General features: G+C 48.3%; 1 protein-coding gene across 3 annotated transcripts in view; it reads left to right on the forward strand.

The window, feature by feature from the left end:
* Positions 1–21,784, forward strand: part of IL11RA (interleukin 11 receptor subunit alpha) — a 224,043-nt gene that overhangs the window by 51,969 nt on the left and 150,290 nt on the right. Inside the window, exon 1 of one of the 3 annotated variants that reach the window (XM_075330043.1) lies at positions 16,501–16,649. The exons of the other annotated variants lie outside the window; for them this stretch is intronic. The gene's annotated coding sequence lies outside the window, so the exon portion shown is untranslated. Of the gene's footprint in view, positions 1–16,500; positions 16,650–21,784 lie in introns of those variants that run through there. 3 annotated transcript variants of the gene reach the window in all.

A 21,784-nucleotide genomic window follows, 5' to 3' on the forward strand; every position in this document is an offset into this window, starting at 1 on the left:
ACATCACAGTGGTAGTGTGAAGACGGCGCAGCGCCCCCTACTGCCCCTAACTGATGCCAGGTCATCACCTGGAGGAATCCTTATGGAGGAGATCCGAGGTAAAAGCCCGCGGCTCCGCACTCTGCAGATCCCTGACTCCTGTCACCGGATCAGCATCAGGTATCTGCAGTATCAGCAGAAAGGAAAGTCACAACATGGGTCAGTGAGGAACGACACACCTCTAACCAAATCTGTCACCTGGGAGCGCAGCAATCCGAGACCCCCAAAGAGACCGACTGACTGCAGCTGACACCAGAGGGACCCCACCACGAGTACATACATCTCACCGCACAGAAGACGCATCATCCCCAGAGACCAACCCGAGAGCAACGACTGCACCCGAACCAGCAGCATATGCAGAAAAGCAGCATTATAGCAGTTATATTCCTGTATATAGGAGCATTATTATAGTAGTTATATTCCTGTACATAGGAGCAGTATTATAGTAGTCATATTCTTGTACATAGGAGCAGTATTATAGTAGTTATATTCTTGTACATAAGAGCAGTAAAATAGTAGTTATATTCTTGTACATAGGGGCAGTATTATAGTAGTTATATTCTTGTACATAGGGGCAGTATTATAGTAGTTATATTCCTGTATATAGGAACATTATTATAGTAGTTATATTCCTGTACATAGGAGCAGTATTATAGTAGTTATATTCTTGTACATAAGAGCAGTAAAATAGTAGTTATATTCTTGTACATAGGGGCAGTATTATAGTAGTTATATTCCTGTACATTGGGGGCAGTATTATAGTAGCTATATTCTTGTACATAGGGGGCAGTATTATAGTAGTTATATTCTTGTATATAGGGGCAGTATTATAGTAGTTATATTCTTGTACATAGGGGGCAGTATTATAGTAGTTATATTCTTGTACATAGGAGCAGTATTATAGTAGTTATATCCTTGTACATAGGAGCAGTATTATAGTAGTCATATTCTTGTACATAGGAGCAGTATTATAGTAGTTATATTCTTGTACATAAGAGCAGTAAAATAGTAGTTATATTCTTGTACATAGGGGCAGTATTATAGTAGTTATATTCTTGTACATAGGGGCAGTATTATAGTAGTTATATTCCTGTATATAGGAACATTATTATAGTAGTTATATTCCTGTACATAGGAGCAGTATTATAGTAGTTATATTCTTGTACATAAGAGCAGTAAAATAGTAGTTATATTCTTGTACATAGGGGCAGTATTATAGTAGTTATATTCCTGTACATTGGGGGCAGTATTATAGTAGCTATATTCTTGTACATAGGGGGCAGTATTATAGTAGTTATATTCTTGTATATAGGGGCAGTATTATAGTAGTTATATTCTTGTACATAGGGGGCAGTATTATAGTAGTTATATTCTTGTACATAGGAGCAGTATTATAGTAGTTATATCCTTGTACATAGGAGCAGTATTATAGTAGTCATATTCTTGTACATAGGAGCAGTATTATAGTAGTTATATTCTTGTACATAAGAGCAGTAAAATAGTAGTTATATTCTTGTACATAGGGGCAGTATTATAGTAGTTATATTCTTGTACATAGGGGCAGTATTATAGTAGTTATATTCCTGTATATAGGAACATTATTATAGTAGTTATATTCCTGTACATAGGAGCAGTATTATAGTAGTTATATTCTTGTACATAAGAGCAGTAAAATAGTAGTTATATTCTTGTACATAGGGGCAGTATTATAGTAGTTATATTCCTGTACATAGGGGGCAGTATTATAGTAGCTATATTCTTGTACATAGGGGGCAGTATTATAGTAGTTATATTCTTGTATATAGGGGCAGTATTATAGTAGTTATATTCTTGTACATAGGGGGCAGTATTATAGTAGTTATATTCTTGTACATAAGAGCAGTATTATAGTAGTTATATTCTTGTACATAGGGGCAGTATTATAGTAGTTATATTCTTGTACATAGGGGCAGTATTATAGTAGTTATATTCTTGTACGTAGTATTAGTATTATAGTGGTTATATTCTTGTACATAGGGGACAGTATTATAGTAGTTATATTCTTGTACATAGGGGCAGTATTATAGTAGTTATATTCTTGTACATAGGAGCAGTATTATAGTAGTTATATTCTTGTACATAGGGGCAGTATTATAGTAGTTATATTCTTGTACATAGGGGCAGTATTATAGTAGTTATATTCTTGTACATAGGAGCAGTATTATAGTAGTTATATTCTTGTACATGGGGCAGTATTATAGTAGATATATTCTTGTATATAGGAGGCAGTATTATAGTAGTTATATTCTTGTACATGGGGCAGTATTATAGTAGATATATTCTTGTATATAGGAGGCAGTATTATAGTAGTTATATTCTTGTATATAGGGGGCAGTATTATAGTAGTTATATTCTTGTACATAGGGGCAGTATTATAGTAGTTATATTCTTGGACATAGGGGGCAGTATTATAGTAGTTATATTCTTGTATATAGGGGGCAGTATTATAGTAGTTATATTCTTGTACATGGGGCAGTATTATAGTAGATATATTCTTGTACATAGGAGCAGTATTATAGTAGTTATATTCTTGTACATGGGGCAGTATTATAGTAGATATATTCTTGTATATAGGAGGCAGTATTATAGTAGTTATATTCTTGTACATAGAGGCAGTATTATAGTAGATATATTCTTGTATATAGGAGGCAGTATTATAGTAGTTATATTCTTGTATATAGGGGGCAGTATTATAGTAGTTATATTCTTGTACATAGGGGCAGTATTATAGTAGTTATATTCTTGGACATAGGGGGCAGTATTATAGTAGATATATTCTTGTACATAGGGGCAGTATTATAGTAGTTATATTCTTGTACATAGGGGCAGTATTATAGTAGTTATATCCTTGTACATAGGGGGCAGTATTATAGTAGTTATATTCTTGTATATAGGGAGCAGTATTATAGTAGTTATATTCTTGTACATAGGAGCAGTATTATAGTAGTTATATTCTTGTATATAGAGCAGTATTATAGTAGTTATATTCTTGTATATAGAGCAGTATTTCTTCTTTTACAGTAGTGTTTGTTATGTTGGTGATTGGAGGGTTCTGCATGATGCGGGTGTATTGTGCTGGTGTTTGCTCCCCATTGTGCGGGGTCAGTGGTGTGTGATCAGCAGCTCTTGTGTTCTCTGGTGTTATTGCGGTGTTATTCGCTGTTTGCCGCTTGTTGTGTGCAGTGTGTGGCTGCGGATGTTGTGTGCGGTGATGTTTGGAGCTGGGACGTTGATAGTTGCTGGGATATAATTTTCAATCTGTCGTTTCGTTATCACGTTCATTGTGTGAGTTCCTGGCGGTGAGTACGAGCAGTATATAGCGGTATAAAGACATCACATGGGGCACACGGTCGGCTGTGGACGGTATTGTTATGCAGCTTTAGGTGTGAGTGGAGGGTTTTTTGCTCCGGTTTTGGGGTGTCATCACTGTCACTGGTGTTTTATCATCGGAGGCGAAAAATGAGAATATTCTGTATATAAAACACACACAGCGCGAACTGCTCAACCTGACAGATCCAAGTCTTTTCACAACCTGTGTAACTGCCGTGACATCTACACGAGGGGACGGGTCACTACTCCACAAAATCCGGGCTCTGCTCTCCTGAAGTCCTCTGTGCTGCTGTGAGCCGTGCTCCTTGTACTATGGTGCACTCAGTTAATCACTTTCTACAGCAGCACACTCCACTCCTGAAATCCTCTGTGCTGCTGTGAACCATGCTCCTTCTATAGTGTACTCAGCTAACCACTTTCTACAGCCGCACACTCCTCTCCTGAAATTCTCTGTGCTGCTGTGAGCCGCGCTCCTTCTCCTATGGTGTACTCAGCTAATCACTTTCTACAATAATCAGCGCACGCCACTCCTGAAATCCTCTGTGCTGCTGTGAACCGTGCTCCTTCTATGGTGTACTCAGCTAATCACTTTCTACAATATCAGCGCACTCCTCTCCTGAAATCTTCTGTGCTGCTGTGAGCAGTGGTCCTTCTACTATGGTGCGTACTCCACTCCTGAAATCCTCTGTGCTGCTGTGAACCGTGCTCCTTCTATGGTGCACACAGCTAATCACTTTACAGCAACACAGTCCCTTCCTGAAATCCTCTGTGCTGCTGTGAACCGTGCTCCTATGGTGCACTCAGCTAATCACTCCTGAAGTCCTCTGTGCTGCTGGGGCTTTTGCTTTTTCCCCAGGATCAGCACAGTTCCCCCCCTGAAGTCCTCTGTGCTGCTGGGGCTTTTGCTTTTTCCCCAGGATCAGCACAGTTCCCTCCTGAAGTCCTCTGTGCTGCTGGGGTTTTTGCTTTTTCCCCAGGATCAGCAGAGTCCCCTCCTGAAGTCCTCTGTGCTGCTGTGGTGCTGGCTGTGGCGCTGGTTGGGGCCCCTGCTGTGTTCTCCTCCGTCTCGGTGATGTAGAATTCCAGCTTTGCTCGGTGGTGATCCATAGGAGATGTCGGCCATTGCCAGTGTGCCGCGGCCAGGAGGCAATTCATCTGGTCCCCACCTCGCCCCCCTGTGTAATTCGGTTGTCACCAGTTCTGACCCCGCCCCCAATTACCGTCCACGTTCCATCAATCTGCTAACGAGGGTAAGTGGCTGGTCCTGATGTGGACGGACGGGGCCTGTTCACCCCATGGAGTATGGAGCCAAACCATACAGAGCCGCCATGATGACAGCACGGGGCGCTGCTGCTTTTATAGAGGGGCCTCAGCGTCTTCCGCTCAGGGGCTGCAGCCAAGCGCTTGGCACAACCATCAACCACCGCAAGATGTTTTGGTTTGTACATTCCTTGGCTGGAAAGTCTCCGGTTACTGTAAGATTCTGCTGCATTTACCATCCTCCGCAGGACCAAGGACGTGATGTGCAATCCCAACATCCAAGGAGGAGAAAAGTGCCGCTACTATACGACAGTAATCACTGCTGCATTGTATCTTACCACTATACAGTGTCTGATTCACCCCCCCACTGAAGAGCACTGACCCAGCAGGGGACAGCATTATAGCAGTTGTATTCTTCTACATAGGAGCAGTATTATAGTACATTTTTGGTGATTAGTATTATGGGGATAAGTCTGTGCACCCCCTGTGCGGTGGTGACTGTCAGTGTAGGTCTCTCGATGCTTCTCCTGGGATCTCTCCTTGCTTTTCTCTTCCTTGTGTAACTGCTTCCGGGGCCGCTCATTTACCTTCATACATATTCGCTGCTTCCCCCGCCCACCTGCAGTCCTGGCGTCTGTGATTGGTTGCAGTGAAATGCAAATTATCTCTTCACTGAGCAAGTAGACGAACTCCAGTGCCACCTACTGGAGGTAGCAATCCTAAAAGTCAAAAGTGACCCTTTAACGAGCCTGGTCATAGGACTTCGGATGTATGCCAGATCAGAACCTCAATTTGCAGACATGGTGTCTCGGGATGGTTGGTTGCAGTCAGACGAGCCCCCAGCCTGTGTGATAGCATCTGACTGTGGATCTATATCGTGGTGTAAAAATAAAATAAAAAATTGTCATAGGGTCCCCCCCACATTATGATACCCAGCACAGATTAAGCCCACAGCTACAGGCTGCAGCCCCCAGCCGTGCGCTTATCTTGGCTGTGTATCAAAATAAGAGGAACCGTATACGGCTTTTTTTAATTAAATAATTTTAAAAACGGCGTGCAGTTCCCCCCAATTTTAATACCCAACCATGATAAAGTCCAACAGCTGGAGGCCGGTATTCTCAGACTGAGAAAGCCCATGATTATTTTGGCCCTCCCAGCCTAAAAATAGCAGCCTGCAGCCGCCCAAAGTTGTCGCAACCAATAGATGAGACAATCCTGGCACTTCGCCACGGCATAAGGGCAATTGGGGTAATAAGGGGTTAATGACAGCTCACAGCTGCCACTATAAGGCTTAGAGTAGTAATGCGGAGGGTCTATGACCCTCCCCCCCATTACTAAGCTGTAAGTGAAAAGAAATAAACACATACACTGAAAAAAACAAAAAAAATTATTTGGAATACAAAAAAAAAACAACAAACCTCTTTCACCAGTTTATTAACCCCCAAAACACCGAGGTCCGACATAATCCACATGATGTCCCATGACGATTCAGCTCTGCTACAGTGGAAGTGACAGCGTACGAGTATAGAATATGACCGCCCGCTGTGGACTTCAGGCAAAGCATGAGCCATAGCAATCAGCGGTGATGTCACTTAGGTCATTTGCAGTGACAGCTGGAAGTTCTCATGGGCCTCCACCTGTGACTGCAGGTAACCTGCCCTCAGGTGACCTCATTGAACTGAGTGACCTCGCCTCAGGTGAGGTCACAGAGTTCACAGACCTGCATTTCCTGGCAGAAAACCGCTTTCTTTTTGCAAAGACATGCAGATTTGGTGCTGAAATTTCTACAGCATATTCCTGCACCCAATCTATACCTCCTGGCAGAAAAATACATCAAAATACGGTTTTGATGTGATAGTGTGCAATTTTTTTGCCAAGGGGTGTAGACTGGGTGCAGGAATAAGGTGTGAAGATTTCTGCATGGCTTGGTAAAATATCTGTGGTTTTCTGCCAGGAGATGCAGGTCTGTAAACTCAGTTCACCTGAGGTGAGGTCACTCAGTTCAGTGAGGTCAGATTACCTGCGCTCACAGGTGGAGGACCGTGGAATCCTCCAGCTGTGACCGCAAATAGTGTGAGTGACATCACTGCTCATCGCGTGGCTCAGTCTCTGCCTAAAGTCCACAGCGAGCTGTCATGTTCTGTGCCCGCTCGCTGTCACTTCAGATGTAGGAGAGTCGGAATCTTAGTGAGCTGTTGTTTAGATTACGGTGGCCTGGGTGTTTTTTGTGGGTTATTACATTGGTGAAAGAGGAAGGGTTTTGTTGTATTTTATCTCAAATAAATACAAACACCAAAATAATCCTATATTTCTTTTTACTTACAGATTAGTAAAGAGTGAAGGGGGGGGGGGGGGTCTCAGACACCTCCCACTACTAACTAGGGCTTAGTGGCAGCTGAGCTGTCATTAACCCCTTATTACCACCGCACCAGGGCACTTGGGATGAAGGTGGGTAAAATGTCGAGATTGTCGCATCTAATGGATGTGACAATCCTGGGAGGCTGCAACCTGCTTTTTTTAGGCCAATAACCATGGGTCTTCCATGCTTGGGTACTTTTGAACCCACACAGATCCGGACTTTTACCGTCCTGGTCCACCCATCACTACTCATGGCACCTTATGGTCACATGTGAAGCATCTATGGCGGCTGCTGAGCTCTGCTTTACTCCACGCAGGGATATTTTGTATTTCTCTCTGTTATCAGCCGGAGCAGATTTTGTAGCTGACATATTTGGCTCCACTAAGTCGCACGGCTCTGCACCGTCCCCGGCTATGAGGCGCGCAGGGTTTTCTTTTTGATCAGACGTTGATTTTATTTTGGACAGAGGTTTAAAACCTTTCCCCAGTTTCGGTTCTCAGAGCTGAGGTTTTGTTACAGTGTTATCCGGCACATGTACTTTGTGACCCGCAGGGGCATTTTATCTGCGCTGATACTTTGTAGCAAGCTATGCAGAGCGCTGACAGTCGGGCAGGACGGGAATATTGTCACCATTTTCGGGAAACCCTGTTATCTGGGGTATTTGGTGCCAGTTTTCCGTCCTGTCGTTCAGTGCCAGTTCTGTAATGGGATAGTGCCACCCGGCAGTGTGAGGGGAGCGGGCAGACCGCTGCTGCCAATCAGCAGTAATCACAACTGGTGTGCTCACCGCAAGAGAACAAGGCAATCGTGGGGGACAGGGGTCCAGTGCTGCACTTATGGGGGCGCCGGGGCGTCTGTCACACATGGATTGTAACTGCTTCAACATCTGATACTTCTAATTTATGGCTGAATCCTGTCTTATCCTCCAGTCACCTCCAGAGCTGCGTTCGCTATTTTGCTGTTACATCATGTTTTATCCTCCAGTCACCTCCTTCTGCTGTTACATCATGTATTATTCTCCAGTCACCTCCAGAGCTGCACTCTCTATTCTGCTGTTACATTGTGTCTTATCCTCCAAAGCTGCAGTCACTATTTCAAGGTTTCATCATCTCTTATCCTCCAGTCACCTCCAGAGCTGCAGTCACTATTCTGCAGTTACATCGTATCTTATTCTACAGTCACCTCCAGAGCTGCAGTCACTATTCTACTGTTACATTGTGTCTTATCTTCTAGTCACCTCCAGAGCTGCACTCACTGCACTGCACTACTGTTACATGTTGTCTTATCCTCCAATCACCTCCAGAGCTGCAGTCACATTGTGTCTTATTCTCCAGTCACCTCCAGAGCTGCAGTCACTGTTCTGCGGTTACATAGTGTCTTATCCTCCAGAGCTGCAGTCACTGTTCTGCGGTTACATAGTGTCTTATCCTCCAGAGCTGCAGTTACAGTTCTGCTCTTATATTTTGGCTATGTCATTCTCCGCTGGCATCTTCTGATGGTGTGCACACAGACCGGAATGGTGAGGTGCTAGTAAGGGGGGGCCTTTGAGCCCCTTAATAACTATATTCCATAGATTGCTGCACACTCCATTTGAAATGCTATAATCCTTTAATATCTCTGCTTGCAGTCAGTGAATACACATTCCTCATCTGTATACTGGACCCCGCCCGGTGACCCCTCACAGGTGACGCTTTGCTGTATTTAGAGGCTTTTCTTGGTGTCATTTCTCTCCATTTTCGTGTATCCCAATGTCACATCAGCAGCGGCTCCCGGCTACAATTGTATCCACGCGAGACGTGCGCTGTCCTCTATATCAGCAGGGTCTATTCCTGTTCGTTACAGTGTGTCAGTCTGGCTCCAGCTCTGGTTTTCTAAATCCTTATTCACTGACAGAGAATAGAAGAACAGTGAAAATGTAAATATAGTAGATTATACAGCGATTACACTATTTACATAGGACTGCTGGGCCTCAAGGGCAAGATAAGTACCAGAGGACGTATACTGTGGATTTATGCAGCTACACCCCAGCACTGCCGCCATCACGCCAAAAGCCATCACGCCAGAAGCCATCACGCCAGAAGCCATCACGCCAGAAGCCATCACGCCAGAAGCCACCACGCCAGAAGCCACCACGCCAAAAGCCACCACGCCAAAAGCCACCACGCCAAAAGCCACCACGCCAGAAGCCATCACGCCAGAAGCCATCACGCCAGAAGCCATCACGCCAGAAGCCATCACGCCAGAAGCCATCACGCCAGAAGCCATCACGCCAGAAGCCATCACGCCAGAAGCCACCACGCCAGAAGCCATCACGCCAGAAGCCACCACGCCAGAAGCCACCACACCAGAAGCCACCACACCAGAAGCCATCACACCAGAATCCAAAGCCATCACACCAGCAGCCATCACACCAGCAGCCATCACACCAGCAGCCATCACACCAGCAGCCATCACACCAGCAGCCATCACACCAGCAGCCATCACACCAGCAGCCATCACACCAGCAGCCATCACACCAGCAGCCATCACACCAGCAGCCATCACACCAGAAGCCAACACACCAGAAGCCAACACACCAGAAGCCAACACACCAGAAGCCAACACACCAGAAGCCAACACACCAGCAGCCATCACACCAGCAGCCATCACACCAGCAGCCATCACACCAGAAGCCATCACACCAGCAGCCACCACACCAGCAGCCACCACACCAGCAGCCACCACACCAGCAGCCACCACACCAGCAGCCACCACACCAGCAGCCACCACACCAGCAGCCACCACACCAGAAGCCACCACACCAGAAGCCACCACACCAGAAGCCACCACACCAGAAGCCATCACACCAGAAGCCATCACACCAGAAGCCATCACACCAGCAGCCATCACACCAGCAGCCATCACACCAGCAGCCATCACACCAGCAGCCATCACACCAGCAGCCATCACACCAGCAGCCATCACACCAGCTGCCATCACACCAGCAGCCATCACACCAGCAGCCATCACACCAGCAGCCATCACACCAGCAGCCATCACACCAGCAGCCATCACACCAGCAGCCATCACACCAGAAGCCATCACACCAGAAGCCATCACACCAGAAGCCATCACACAGCACCAAGCGACATTCTATAGAGCATTATACACATTCCATCAGTGGCTACATATTACTGACAAACACATGGATGAGAAGCCCCCACACATTGTGAGTGACCCCCTCCATGGATGAGAAGCCTCCACACATTGTGACTGACCCCTTTCATGGATGAGAAGCCCCCACACATTGTGAGTGATGCCCTCCATGGATGAGAAGCCCCCACACATTGTGAGTGACCCCCTCCATGGATGAAAAGCCCCCACACATTGTGAATGACATCCTCCAGGGATGGGAAGCCCCCACACATTGTGAGTGACCCCCTCCATGGATGAGAAGCCCCCACATATTGTGAGTGACCCCCTCCATGGATGAGAAGCCTCCACATATTGTGAGTGACCCCCTCCATGGATGAGAAGCCTCCACATATTGTGAGTGACCCCCTCCATGGATGAGAAGCCTCCACATATTGTGAGTGACCCCCTCAATGGATGAGAAGCCCCTACACATAGTGAGTGATGCCCTCCATGTATGAGAAGTCCCCACACATTGTGAGTGACCCCCTCCATGGATGTGAAGCCCCCACACATTGTGAATGACCTCCTCCATGGATGAGAAGCCCCCACACATTGTGAGTGACCCCCTCCATGGATGAGAAGCCCCCACATATTGTGAGTGACTCCTCCATGGATAAGAAGCCTCCACATATTTTGAGTGACTCCTCCATGGATGAGAAGCCCCACACATTGTAAGTGAGCCCCTCCATGGATGAGAAGCCTCCACACATTGTGACTGACCCCTTTCATTGATGAGAATTCCCCACACATTGTGAGTGACCCCCTCCATGGATGAGAAGCCTCCACACATTGTGAGTGACCCCCTCCATGGATGAGAAGCCCCCACACATTGTGAGTGACCCCTTTCATTGATGAGAATTCCCCACACATTGTGAGTGACCCCCTCCATGGATGAGAAGCCCCCACACATTGTGAGTGACCCCCTCCATGGATGAGAAGCCTCCACACCTTGTGAGTGATCCCCTCCATGGATGAGAAGCCCGCACACATTGTAAGTGACCTCCTCCATGGATGAGAAGCCCCCACACATTGTGAGTGATCCCCTCCATGGATGAGAAGCCTCCACACATTGTGAGTGACCCCCTCCATGGATGAGAAGCCCCCACACATTGTGAGTGACCCCTTTCATTGATGAGAATTCCCCACACATTGTGAGTGACCCCCTCCATGGATGAGAAGCCCCCACACATTGTGAGTGACCCCCTCCATGGATGAGAAGTCCCCACACATTGTGAGTGACCCCTCCATGGATGAGAAGCCTCCACACCTTGTGAGTGACCCCCTCCATGGATGAGAAGCCTCCACACCTTGTGAGTGATCCCCTCCATGGATGAGAAGCCCGCACACATTGTAAGTGACCTCCTCCATGGATGAGAAGCCTCCACACATTGTGAGTGATCCCCTCCATGGATGAGAAGCCTCCACACATTGTGAGTGACCCCTCCATGGATGAGAAGCCTCCACACATTGTGAGTGATCCCCTCCATGGATGAGAAGCCCCCACACATTGTGAGTGACCCCCTCCATGGATGAAAAGCCCCCACACATTGTGAATGACATCCTCCAGGGATGGGAAGCCCCCACACATTGTGAGTGACCCCCTCCATGGATGAGAAGCCTCCACATATTGTGAGTGACCCCCTCCATGGATGAGAAGCCTCCACATATTGTGAGTGACCCGCTCCATGGATGAGAAGCCTCCACATATTGTGAGTGACCCCCTCAATGGATGAGAAGCCCCTACACATAGTGAGTGATGCCCTCCATGTATGAGAAGTCCCCACACATTGTGAGTGACCCCCTCCATGGATGTGAAGCCCCCACACATTGTGAATGACCTCCTCCATGGATGAGAAGCCTCCACACATTGTGAGTGATCCCCTCCATGGATGAGAAGCCTCCACACCTTGTGAGTGATCACCTCCATGGATGAGAAGCCTCCACACATTGTGAGTGATCACCTCCATGGATGAGAAGCCTCCACACATTGTGAGTGATCCCCTCCATGGATGAGAAGCTCCCACACATTGTGAGTGATCACCTCCATGGATGAGAAGCTCCCACACATTGTGAGTGACCCCCTCCATGGATGAGAAGCCTCCACACATTGTGAGTGACCCCCTCCATGGATGAGAAGCCTCCACACATTGTGAGTGACCCTCTCCATGGATGAGAAGTCCCCACACATTGTGAGTGATCCCCTCCATGGATGAGAAGCCTCCACACATTGTGAGTGACCCCCTCCATGGATGAGAAACCCCCACACATTGTGAGTGACCCCTCCATGGATGAGAAGCCCCCACATATTGTGAGTGATCCCCTCCATGGATGAGAAGCCCCCACACATTGTGAGTGATCACCTCCATGGATGAGAAGCCTCCACACATTGTGAGTGATCCCCTCCATGGATGAGAAGCTCCCACACATTGTGAGTGATCACCTCCATGGATGAGAAGCTCCCACACATTGTGAGTGACCCCCTCCATGGATGAGAAGCCTCCACACATTGTGAGTGACCCCCTCCATGGATGAGAAGCCTCCACACATTGTGAGTGACCCTCTCCATGGATGAGAAGTCCCCACACATTGTGAGTGATCCCCTCCATGGATGAGAAGCCTCCACACATTGTGAGTGACCCCCTCCATGGATGAGAAACCCCCACACATTGTGAGTGACCCCTCCATGGATGAGAAGCCCCCACATATTGTGAGTGATCCCCTCCATGGATGAGAAGCCCCCACATATTGTGACTGACCCCTCCATGGATGAGAAGCCTCCACACATTGTGAGTGACCTCCTCCATGGATGAGAAGCCTCCACACATTGTGAGTGACCCCTCCATGGATGAGAAGCCTCCACACATTGTGAGTGACCCCTCCATGGATGAGAAGCCCCCACACATTGTGAGTGACCTCCTCCATGGATGAGAAGCCTCCACACATTGTGAGTGACCCCTCCATGGATGAGAAGCCCCCACACGAGTGGTCTCAGGAGGAGTTCCTCCTGTCACACTCAGGCCTCCAGGTGAGGTCACTTTCTCCTCTTCGGACACGGATTCTTCTAGAGATCACAGCCTGGCTCCATCAGAGGAGATCCCTTTTCTTTGCTCCTCTTTAGATTCTGTTACTGTTCATCTGATAAACGGTGGATTTAGGGATGATCTTAAGAGCAGCGATGTCCTCGCCTGTAAAGCCCTTTTGATGCAAAAGCAATGATGTTTGTTAATGTTTTCTTGGAGGTAACTGAGGATGACAGAAGAATTATGGTAAATGGGGCCGCGCTGTGTAATGAGACCGTGGTATATGGTGCGGTTTTATGTGGTGCACTCCAGTGTTATATGAGGGTGACACGGGGTTATATGGAGCAGTGCGGTGCTGGGAGCTTGTGCACTTTGTATATGGGGGGCCCAGTGTTATATTGTGCGATGTATATGGGGGGCCCGGTGTTATATGTCATAGAGTGATATGGTGCGGTGTCGTTTCTGTGTTGACCGGGGGGGGGGCTGCGCTGCTGTCTTTGTGTATATAGTGCGGTGTACATGGGGGGGTCCGGTGTTATATAGTGCGGTGTATATGGGGGGTCCTGTATTATGCTGCGGTGTCAGTCCTGTGTTGCGGGGGGGCTGCGCTGCTGTCTTGGTGTATATGGGGGTCCGGTGTTGTGCTGCAGTGTCGTTTCTGTGTTGTAGGGGGGCTGCGCTGCTGTCTTGGTGTATATGGGGGTCCGGTGTTGTGCTGCGGTGTCGTTTCTGTGTTGCAGGGGGGCTGCGCTGCTGTGTTGGTGTATATGGGGGTCCGGTGTTGTGCTGCGGTGTCGGTCCTGTGTTGCGGGGGGGGCTGTGCTGCTGTCTTTGTGTATATAGTGCGGTGTACATGGGGGGGTCCGGTGTTATATAGTGCGGTGTATATGGGGGGTCCTGTATTATGCTGCGGTGTCAGTCCTGTGTTGCGGGGGGGCTGCGCTGCTGTGTTGGTGTATATGGGGGTCCGGTGTTGTGCTGCGGTGTCGTTTCTGTGTTGCGGGGGGGCTGCGCTGCTGTCTTGGTGTATATGGGGGTCCTGTATTATGCTGCGGTGTCAGTCCTGTGTTGCGGGGGGGCTGCGCTGCTGTCTTGGTGTATATGGGGGTCCGGTGTTGTGCTGCAGTGTCGTTTCTGTGTTGTAGGGGGGCTGCGCTGCTGTCTTGGTGTATATGGGGGTCCGGTGTTGTGCTGCGGTGTCGTTTCTGTGTTGCAGGGGGGCTGCGCTGCTGTGTTGGTGTATATGGGGGTCCGGTGTTGTGCTGCGGTGTCGGTCCTGTGTTGCGGGGGGGGCTGTGCTGCTGTCTTTGTGTATATAGTGCGGTGTACATGGGGGGGTCCGGTGTTATATAGTGCGGTGTATATGGGGGGTCCTGTATTATGCTGCGGTGTCAGTCCTGTGTTGCGGGGGGGCTGCGCTGCTGTGTTGGTGTATATGGGGGTTCGGTGTTGTGCTGCGGTGTCGTTTCTGTGTTGTAGGGGGGCTGCGCTGCTGTCTTGGTGTATATGGGGGTCCGGTGTTGTGCTGCGGTGTCGTTTCTGTGTTGCAGGGGGGCTGCGCTGCTGTGTTGGTGTATATGGGGGTCCGGTGTTGTGCTGCGGTGTCGGTCCTGTGTTGCGGGGGGGGCTGTGCTGCTGTCTTTGTGTATATAGTGCGGTGTACATGGGGGGGTCCGGTGTTATATAGTGCGGTGTATATGGGGGGTCCTGTATTATGCTGCGGTGTCAGTCCTGTGTTGCGGGGGGGCTGCGCTGCTGTCTTGGTGTATATGGGGGTTCGGTGTTGTGCTGCGGTGTCGTTTCTGTGTTGTAGGGGGGCTGCGCTGCTGTCTTGGTGTATATGGGGGTCCGGTGTTGTGCTGCGGTGTCGTTTCTGTGTTGCAGGGGGGCTGCGCTGCTGTGTTGGTGTATATGGGGGTCCGGTGTTGTGCTGCGGTGTCGTTTCTGTGTTGCAGGGGGGCTGCGCTGCTGTGTTGGTGTATATGGGGGTCCGGTGTTGTGCTGCGGTGTCGTTTCTGTGTTGCAGGGGGGCTGTGCTGCTGTGTTGGTGTATATGGGGGTCCGGTGTTGTGCTGCGGTGTCGTTTCTGTGTTGCAGGGGGGCTGCGCTGCTGTGTTGGTGTATATGGGGGTCCGGTGTTGTGCTGCGGTGTCGTTTCTGTGTTGTAGGGGGGCTGCGCTGCTGTCTTGGTGTATATGGGGGTCCGGTGTTGTGCTGCGGTGTCGTTTCTGTGTTGCAGGGGGGCTGCGCTGCTGTGTTGGTGTATATGGGGGTCCGGTGTTGTGCTGCGGTGTCGTTTCTGTGTTGCGGGGGGGCTGCGCTGCTGTGTTGGTGTATATGGGGGTCCGGTGTTGTGCTGCGGTGTCGTTTCTGTGTTGCAGGGGGGCTGCGCTGCTGTGTTGGTGTATATGGGGGTCCGGTGGTGTGCTGCGGTGTCGGTCCTGTGTTGCGGGGGGGCTGTGCTGCTGTCTTTGTGTATATAGTGCGGTGTACATGGGGGGGTCCGGTGTTATATAGTGCGGTGTATATGGGGGGTCCTGTATTATGCTGCGGTGTCAGTCCTGTGTTGCAGGGGGGCTGCGCTGCTGTGTTGGTGTATATGGGGGTCCGGTGTTGTGCTGCGGTGTCGTTTCTGTGTTGCAGGGGGGCTGCGCTGCTGTGTTGGTGTATATGGGCGTCCGGTGTTGTGCTGCGGTGTCGTTTCTGTGTTGCAGGGGGGCTGCGCTGCTGTGTTGGTGTATATGGGGGTCCGGTGTTGTGCTGCGGTGTCGTTTCTGTGTTGCGGGGGGGCTGCGCTGCTGTCTTGGTGTATATGGGGGTCCGGTGTTGTGCTGCGGTGTCGTTTCTGTGTTGCAGGGGGGCTGCGCTGCTGTCTTGGTGTATATGGGGGTCCGGTGTTGTGCTGCGGTGTCGTTTCTGTGTTGCAGGGGGGCTGCGCTGCTGTGTTGGTGTATATGGGGGTTCGGTGTTGTGCTGCGGTGTCGTTTCTGTGTTGCGGGGGGGCTGCGCTGCTGTCTTGGTGTATATGGGGGTCCGGTGTTGTGCTGCGGTGTCGTTTCTGTGTTGCAGGGGGGCTGCGCTGCTGTGTTGGTGTATATGGGGGTCCGGTGTTGTGCTGCGGTGTCGTTTCTGTGTTGCGGGGGGGCTGCGCTGCTGTCTTGGTGTATATGGTGTTGTGCTGCGGTGTCGGTCCTGTGTGTCTGCGCCTGCGCTGTAGGTCCCTCTGCTCGCTGCTGGCCGGCTCCCAGGGCCCGGGCTCGGGTTGCAGCGCTGGGGGAGGGGTGGGCTCTGGGCTTCGCTCTCTCAGATTTCTATTTTTCTTCTCAATTTGCTCTGAGTTTTTTGAGTTTTTCCAAAGCAGAAGCCTCCGGAGCTGAACTCCTCCTCACTATGCGGGGCTGCAGGAGAGGCAGTGCGGGGTGCTGAAGGTAAGAGGCGAGCGGGACCACGTCCTGGATCACCCCTCATCACAGATCCCTCATCACAGATCCCTCATCACAGATCCCTCAGATCCCTCAGATCCCTCATCACAGATCCCTCAGATCCCTCATCACAGATCCCTCAGATCCCTCATCACAGATCCCTCAGATCCCTCATCACAGATCCCTCAGATCCCTCATCACAGATCCCTCAGATCCCTCATCACAGATCCCTCAGATCCCTCATCACAGATCCCTCATCACAGATCCCTCATCACAGATCCCTCATCACAGATCCCTCATCACAGATCCCTCATCACAGATCCCTCATCACAGATCCCTCATCACAGATCCCTCAGATCCCTCATCACAGATCCCTCAGATCCCTCATCACAGATCCGCTGGGAAGAAATGTTTTGCAAATGCAACTTATGTGCAATGTAGATTACAGATTCTGCCGGATCCATTTTTTAACATTGGAGTCTACGTAGGACGGATCCAATAACAGATCAATATGTATATCTGATATATAACGGATGGATCAAAAGTGATCAACTAACGGATGATCACTGGACATGTGACCTCAGTGTAACTGTGTCAGTTTAGTCACCTCTGATATCTGTTACATTGTGTCAGTGCAGTGTACGGAGCAGTGATATCTGTTACATTGTGTCAGTGCAGTGTACGGAGCAGTGATATCTGTTACATTGTGTCAGTGCAGTGTACGGAGCAGTGATATCTGTTACATTGTGTCAGTGCAGTGTACAGAGCAGTGATATCTGTTACATTGTGTCAGTGCAGTGTACGGAGCAGAGATATCTGTTACATTGTGTCAGTGCAGTGTATGGAGCAGAGAGCTGATATCTGTTACATTGTGTCAGTGCAGTGTACGGAGCAGTGATATCTGTTACATTGTGTCAGTGCAGTGTACGGAGCAGTGATATATGTTACATTGTGTCAGTGCAGTGTACGGAGCAGAGATATCTGTTACATTGTGTCAGTGCAGTGTACGGAGCAGAGAGCTGATATCTGTTACATTGTGTCAGTGCAGTGTACGGAGCAGTGATATCTGTTACATTGTGTCAGTGCAGTGTACGGAGCAGAGATATCTGTTACATTGTGTCAGTGCAGTGTACGGAGCAGTGATATCTGTTACATTGTGTCAGTGCAGTGTACGGAGCAGTGATATCTGTTACATTGTGTCAGTGCAGTGTACGGAGCAGAGATATCTGTTACATTGTGTCAGTGCAGTGTACGGAGCAGAGATATCTGTTACATTGTGTCAGTGCAGTGTACGGAGCAGTGATATCTGTTACATTGTGTCAGTGCAGTGTACGGAGCAGTGATGTCTGTTACATTGTGTCAGTGCAGTGTACGGAGCAGAGATATCTGTTACATTGTGTCAGTGCAGTGTACGGAGCAGTGATATCTGTTACATTGTGTCAGTGCAGTGTACGGAGCAGTGATATATGTTACATTGTGTCAGTGCAGTGTACGGAGCAGTGATATCTGTTACATTGTGTCAGTGCAGTGATATCTGTTACATTGTGTCAGTGCAGTGTACGGAGCAGAGAGCTGATATCTGTTGCATTGTGTCAGTGCAGTGTACGGACAGAGATCTGTTACATTGTGTCAGTGCAGTGTACGGAGCAGTGATATCTGTTACATTGTGTCAGTGCAGTGTACGGAGCAGTGATATCTGTTACATTGTGTCAGTGCAGTGTACGGAGCAGTGATATCTGTTACATTGTGTCAGTGCAGTGTACGGAGCAGAGATATCTGTTACATTGTGTCAGTGCAGTGTATGGAGCAGAGATATCTGTTACATTGTGTCAGTGCAGTGTACGGAGCAGAGAGCTGATATCTGTTACATTGTGTCAGTGCAGTATACGGAGCAGAGATCTGTTACATTGTGTCAGTGCAGTGTACGGAGGAGAGATCTGATATCTGTTACATTGTGTCTGTGTCAGTGCAGTGTACGGAGGAGAGATATCTGTTACATTGTGTCAGTGCAGTGTACGGAGCAGTGATATCTGTTACATTGTGTCAGTGCAGTGTACGGAGCAGTGATCTGATATCTGTTACATTGTGTCAGTGCAGTGTACGGAGCAGTGATATCTGTTACATTGTGTCAGTGCAGTGTACGGAGCAGTGATATCTGTTACATTGTGTCAGTGCAGTGTACGGAGGAGAGATCTGATATCTGTTACATTGTGTCAGTGCAGTGTACGGAGCAGTGATATCTGTTACATTGTGTCAGTGCAGTGTACGGAGGAGTGATCTGATATCTGTTACATTGTGTCAGTGCAGTGTACGGAGCAGTGATATCTGTTGAATTGTGTCAGTGCAGTGTACGGAGCAGAGATCTGTTACATTGTGTCAGTGCAGTGTACGGAGCAGAGATCTGTTACATTGTGTCAGTGCAGTGTATGGAGCAGTGATATCTGTTACATTGTGTCAGTGCAGTGTATGGAGCAGTGATATCTGTTACATTGTGTCAGTGCAGTGTACGGAGCAGAGATCTGTTACATTGTGTCAGTGCAGTGTACGGAGCAGATATCTGATATCTGTTACATTGTGTCAGTGCAGAGTACGGAGCAGAGATCTGTTACATTGTGTCAGTGCAGTGTACAGAGCAGTGATCTGATATCTGTTACATTGTGTCAGTGCAGTGTACAGAGCAGAGATCTGATATCTGTTACATTGTGTCAGTGCAGTGTACGGAGCAGAGATCTGATATCTGTTACATTGTGTCAGTGCAGTGTACGGAGCAGAGAGATGCTATCTGTTACATTGTGTCAGTGCAGTGTATGGATCAGAGAGATGATATCTGTTACATTGTGTCAGTGCAGTGTACGGAGCAGTGATATCTGTTACATTGTGTCAGTGCAGTGTACGGAGCAGTGATATCTGTTACATTGTGTCAGTGCAGTGTACGGAGCAGAGATCTGATATCTGTTACATTGTGTCAGTGCAGTGTACGGAGCAGAGAGATGCTATCTGTTACATTGTGTCAGTGCAGTGTATGGATCAGAGAGATGATATCTGTTACATTGTGTCAGTGCAGTGTACGGAGCAGTGATATCTGTTACATTGTGTCAGTGCAGTGTACAGAGCAGTGATATCTGTTACATTGTGTCAGTGCAGTGTACAGAGCAGTGATATCTGTTACATTGTGTCAGTGCAGTGTACGGAGCAGAGATATCTGTTACATTGTGTCAGTGCAGTGTATGGAGCAGTGATCTGATATCTGTTACATTGTGTCAGTGCAGTGTACGGAGCAGAGAGCTGATATCTGTTACATTGTGTCAGTGCAGTGTACGGAGCAGTGATATCTGTTACATTGTGTCAGTGCAGTGTACGGAGCAGTGATATCTGTTACATTGTGTCAGTGCAGTGTACGGAGCAGTGATATCTGTTACATTGTGTCAGTGCAGTGTACGGAGCAGTGATATCTGTTACATTGTGTCAGTGCAGTGTACGGAGCAGTGATATCTGTTACATTGTGTCAGTGCAGTGTACGGACAGAGATCTGTTACATTGTGTCAGTGCAGTGTACGGACAGAGATCTGTTACATTGTGTCAGTGCAGTGTACGGAGCAGTGATATCTGTTACATTGTGTCAGTGCAGTGTACGGAGCAGAGAGCTGATATCTGTTACATTGTGTCAGTGCAGTGTATGGAGCAGAGATCTGTTACATTGTGTCAGTGCACTGTATGGAGCAGAGAGCTGATATCTGTTACATTGTGTCAGTGCAGTGTACGGAGCAGTGATATCTGTTACATTGTGTCAGTGCAGTGTACGGAGCAGAGAGCTGTTACATTGTGTCAGTGCAGTGTATGGAGCAGAGAGCTGATATCTGTTACATTGTGTCAGTGCAGTGTACGGAGCAGTGATATCTGTTACATTGTGTCAGTGCAGTGTACGAAGCAGAGATCTGTTACATTGTGTCAGTGCAGTGTATGGAGCAGAGATCTGTTACATTGTGTCAGTGCAGTGTATGGAGCAGAGATGTGATATCTGTTACATTGTGTCAGTGCAATTTACGGCGCAGAGAACTGATATCTGTTACATTGTGTCAGTGCAGTGTACGGAGCAGTGATATCTGTTACATTGTGTCAGTGCAGTGTACAGAGCAGAGATCTGATATCTGTTACATTGTGTCAGTGCAGTGTACGGAGCAGTGATATCTGTTACATTGTGTCAGTGCAGTGTACGGAGCAGTGATATCTGTTACATTGTGTCAGTGCAGTGTACGGAGCAGTGATATCTGTTACATTGTGTCAGTGCAGTGTACGGAGCAGAGAGATGATATCTGTTACATTGTGTCAGTGCAGTGTACGGAGCAGTGATATCTGTTACATTGTGTCAGTGCAGTGTACGGAGCAGTGATATCTGTTGCATTGTGTCAGTGCAGTGTACGGAGCAGAGATATCTGTTACATTGTGTCAGTGCAGTGTACAGAGCAGTGATATCTGTTACATTGTGTCAGTGCAGTGTACGGAGCAGAGATATCTGTTACATTGTGTCAGTGCAGTGTATGGAGCAGTGATCTGATATCTGTTACATTGTGTCAGTGCAGTGTACGGAGCAGAGATATCTGTTACATTGTGTCAGTACAGTGTACGGAGCAGAGATCTGGTATCTGTTACATTGTGTCAGTGCAGTGTACGGAGCAGTGATATCTGTTACATTGTGTCAGTGCAGTGTACGGAGCAGTGATATCTGTTACATTGTGTCAGTGCAGTGTACGGAGCAGTGATATCTGTTACATTGTGTCAGTGCAGTGTACGGACAGAGATCTGTTACATTGTGTCAGTGCAGTGTACGGAGCAGTGATATCTGTTACATTGTGTCAGTGCAGTGTATGGAGCAGTGATCTGATATCTGTTACATTGTGTCAGTGCAGTGTACGGAGCAGTGATATCTGTTACATTGTGTCAGTGCAGTGTATGGAGCAGAGATCTGTTACATTGTGTCAGTGCACTGTATGGAGCAGAGAGCTGATATCTGTTACATTGTGTCAGTGCAGTGTACGGAGCAGTGATATCTGTTACATTGTGTCAGTGCAGTGTACGGAGCAGAGATATCTGTTACATTGTGTCAGTGCAGTGTATGGAGCAGTGATATCTGTTACATTGTG

Source organism: Anomaloglossus baeobatrachus, chromosome 1 (genome assembly GCF_048569485.1).
Source record: "Anomaloglossus baeobatrachus isolate aAnoBae1 chromosome 1, aAnoBae1.hap1, whole genome shotgun sequence".
NCBI classification, from domain to species: Eukaryota; Metazoa; Chordata; class Amphibia; order Anura; family Aromobatidae; genus Anomaloglossus; species Anomaloglossus baeobatrachus.